Source organism: Silene latifolia, chromosome 2, assembly GCF_048544455.1.
Source record: "Silene latifolia isolate original U9 population chromosome 2, ASM4854445v1, whole genome shotgun sequence".
In the NCBI taxonomy this organism is placed as follows: domain Eukaryota; kingdom Viridiplantae; phylum Streptophyta; class Magnoliopsida; order Caryophyllales; family Caryophyllaceae; genus Silene; species Silene latifolia.
The window spans coordinates 83827586-83831806 of NC_133527.1; the positions used below are offsets into that span (position 1 = coordinate 83827586).

At 38.8% G+C, this 4221-nt stretch overlaps 1 non-coding gene across 1 annotated transcript; it reads left to right on the forward strand.

Moving 5' to 3' along the window:
• The first annotated feature begins 878 nt into the window (after window positions 1-878).
• LOC141644554 (small nucleolar RNA R71) lies at window positions 879-985 on the forward strand. The gene has a single exon (XR_012544167.1). It is a non-coding gene; the product is annotated as a small nucleolar RNA R71 (small nucleolar RNA).
• Window positions 986-4221: the final 3236 nt, after the last annotated feature.

The following is a 4221-nucleotide window of genomic DNA, read 5'->3' on the forward strand; positions in this document are numbered from 1 at the left end:
TACCACTCCTCAAGTGGATGGCACTAACCGTTTGATGTCTCGGGGGATTACTTTGAGGTGGTAATTGCCCCTTTTGTCTTTGAGAACTTCAAGATGATAGTTGAGTCAATTGGGTTTCCAACATTTTTGTGTGGGCTAGGATGTTGTTGATGGTGATTTTCTTTGCTTGACTATCCTTTTGCATTTGAGTGAAAAACTCTTGTTGATTCTTTTGCATTTGGAGGACCGCTTTTTGAACATCAAAACCTTGGTCATTTTGTTGATTGTATGGAGTTTGATTTTGGTAACCTTGGTTTTGGTTGTAAAAGGGTCTTTGATTTTGGTTTCTCATGGGAGGTGGGGTGTATGTTGGTTGAGGGTTTTGAACATTTTGGCTTTTGTATGAGAGATTTGGGTGGAATTTGGTGTTTTCATTGTAATAATTAGAATAAGGGGTACCACTCTTGTATGCTTGAAAAACATTCACTTGTTCATTTGTTCCCCTACATTCACTTTGGTCATGTCCCAAAGTTCCACAATTCTCACATATCCCACTTGGGAATGATGAAGATGCCGTCATGGCATTAACATGTTGCTTTGGTGATTTTGAGGCTTCTTCAAGTCTAGCCATAAATTTTTCGAACTTCAAATTGATGGTATCAATGTGAGCACTAAGTTGAGCACCCAATTGAGTAATAGAGTCCACTTCATGCTTTCCTCCTCTAGTAGCCTTGCGAGGTCTACTATATTGTGAATTATGGATCGCCATTTCCTCAATCTTGTTCCAAGTTTGATTATCGTCAACTTCGGTGAACATACCATTTGATCCCATGTTGAGAATGTTTCTTGAGTCTTCATAAAGGCCATTCCAAAATTGTTGTACCAAGAACCACTCGCTAACTCCATGTTGAGGACATGAGCGACAAATTCCTTTGAACCGCTCCCAAGCTTCATACAAAGATTCTTCATCTCTTTGCTTAAAGCCCGTAATCTGAGCTCTTAGCATGTTAGTCTTTTACGGTGGGTAGAACGTTTTGTAGAAAGCTAGAGCCAATTTCTTCCAAGAGTCAATTCCCAGAGTACCCTTATCAAGGCCTTTAACCATTGTTTTGCGGTACCAATTAGAGAAAAAGGAAATAAGACCCATCGAATTTGGTCTTGAGTTACACCGGTTTGAGAAATCGCATCACAATAGTCACAAAAAGTCTCCATGTGAGAGTGAGGGTCTTCACTAGGCATCCCCCCAAATTGGCTTCTTTCGACTAATTGGATAAATGCGGATTTGGCAATGAAATTTCCGGTTAAGTGTTGTGGTGTGGGAGTACCATTGGGTAGGTTCTCCTAACCTTCTCTTGCAAAAGGTTTGACGAACTCAATAGTGTTTGGTTGAATAACTACAACCTCACCAATACCTCTCAAAGTTCCTCTCGCAAGTCTTCTATTGTTTGTCAAAGTCCTTTCAATTTCGTGATCAAAGGGTAACAAGTTACCTTGTGATCTTCTAGACATGCAAAATATCAAACAACTCGAAAATAATTAGAACAAACCTTAAGGAGTTTTACTTCCCCAAGGCAAAGAAAGACACAACTAATAACAATCTAAGAAAATCTAAATCAAGTTAACACCATCCCCGGCAACGGCGCCATTTTTGGTCGAACTCACTTGGAGGTTTAGTTTTCGGTACTTGTCGTTAGGAGCACCTAGGCCAAAACAATATTTATTACTTCATAAACAATTCTACTATTAGTAAATAGGCAAGTAAAGGTCGGATCCCAAGGGACGGGTATTGAAGTGAGATTTTCAATTGTAAGTAGCGGTGTCTAGGGGTGTCACAATTTGGGGTTGGAATAGAAGATCACAAAACTAAATAGCAATAAAAGTAAACAAGCAAGATGATTAAAAAGAGATGTAAACAATTGATAAAAAGCACTAGGGTGTCATGGGGTTATAGGGGATTCATGGTAATTGATCATACAAACATATTCTCAAATTATAAGCAAGCAATTATTGTTGTGATGGATTGAGTTGGTTTATATCTTACAATCCTAGGAAAGTTTGGGTTCCGGAGTCGAATCGATTAGATTGTACAAAACCTACAAGTCGACTTAATCTCCCCTACTCAACTATATGCATGGTCTAATGAGACTCGAGTTGGTTTATGTCTTACAAGTCTCATTGAAAAGATAAGTGATGGGTAAAAAATGCAAGGATTCATAGGCTCGCATTTTATCAAATATAACATGTGCATTAGTTGAGATCACAACAAGCAAGCAAATAAACTATGACAACATATTAAATTAAGCATGAATCATCCCCCATGTTGGTTTCCCCTAATTACCCATTAACCCTAGTTAAGGAAACTACTCACTCATTATCATGTTGAACATGCTAGCAAGGTTGTCAATCATACCAACAAAGTAAAACATGATGAATAAATGAAGATGATTAACAATAATTAAAAAGGGATTAAGAGAATTATACCTACTAATGATTCCAATAATAAAGGAAAGAATAATAGAAGTACTTGATGATTGATTGGAAGGTTGTCAATCTCCCAATAATAACCCAAATAATCTTCAATTACCCAAAATAAAAGATGAACAAAAGAGAGATTAAGGAAATGAGATTTGTATTAAGACTTGATTAAAAGATGATTACAAGATTAAAGAGAGATTTGATTGATATAAACTACACTAAAGATTGATAAGAACCACCTTATCTAATTAGACTAATGGGGAATTTATAGTGGGGATTAGGTACACGAATTAGGGTTTACTAAGGGCTTAAATGACGATTAAGTCATTGAGGAATCGCTCCTCTCAGAAAAATATGCGAGTCTCCTTTTTGCCGGTCTTTCCGAGATATGCGCATCCTTCATAGAACAAGAAGAAAACGGAATAGCTAGAACACAATCCGAGCGTCCAGGGCACGGGACGAGCGGATTCTCTGGCTGTTGGACGAGCGAATTCATTGGCTGGACGGGCGGATTGTGGTGTTGTTGGACGAGCGTCCCTTTGGCAAAGACGCTCGGATTCCTTGTCTTGGATGGGCATCCAGAGGGCAATCCGTTCGGATTCTGAGTCAGCTTCTTCCTTTCTTCTTTTCTTCCTCCTTCTTCCAACAATCCTCGGGGATTTTTGTCAGAGATGCAAGGATCTTTTCTCATCATTGCCCAACTACTATAATATGTACAAAGGCCTTCTAGTCATGTCTTCTCTTTGATGCTTGGTCATTGAATTCAATCAATTTAGCTCTATTTTGCCATGAAAATGCAACGTTTGCACTCCTTTCCTACCAAGGGGACAAAACCTCAAAGAATATGCAAAACAAAGGACTAAAGACAATAATTGACCTAAATATGCACTAAAAAGCATGGGAACAAGGCTAATTCGGGGACTAAATATACTCAAATAATGATCACATCACACACCCCATTTCTGCAGCCACCTTCTATCCCCCTGCGCAATAGGGTCTTTAAGCTTTCCTTTCACCCTTCTTCTAGTAGTATCAATGACTTGTGTTGCAACTGTCTTGGGTCTTAACAATACCTGGTTCATTCGAGCATTGTTCCTTTGGTTCCAAATGGTATAGTAGCACATAGTCCATATGACGGTGTGTGCATTGTGCTTTAGTTTTGGCCCAGTATTTCCTGTCATTCCATGCATCACATTGATCTTGAATCCACACCATTGCTCGATGATGCACAATATCTCGTTGCTGTATCTTCACTCAAAGAAAAGGTGTTCTTGTGTTTCAGAACCTCTGTCACAGATGTTGCACCTATCATCAGTACAACACCCAATCCTGAACAATTTATCTTTAGTGTTGAGTCCCTTGTTCATTATGATCCATGTTATCAGAGCATGCTTAGTTATATTCTAATTGGTCCAGACTAGCTGATACCACTCCTGTTCCGGTTGCTTGAACCTTAACCATTCATACCCATGCTTAATGGAGTATTCTTTGTCATCAGAGTTCCACTTATTATCTTGATATCTAGATTTCAGGGTTTCCTTCACCTTGCAGATGGACTTCCAATACCAGGCAGCATCAGTATGTGGCACATAAGAGTGCCGGTCTCCATTCTTCAGATATATTTGGGTGATCCATCTTATCCACAATCTGTGAGCTTTATTGTAAATCCAATCAACCAATTTTCCCACAATTGCAGTATTTCCAAACATCAGATTTTTTGATCCCCAGTCCCCCTTCCAACAAGAAGATAGTTTATTTTTATTTAAA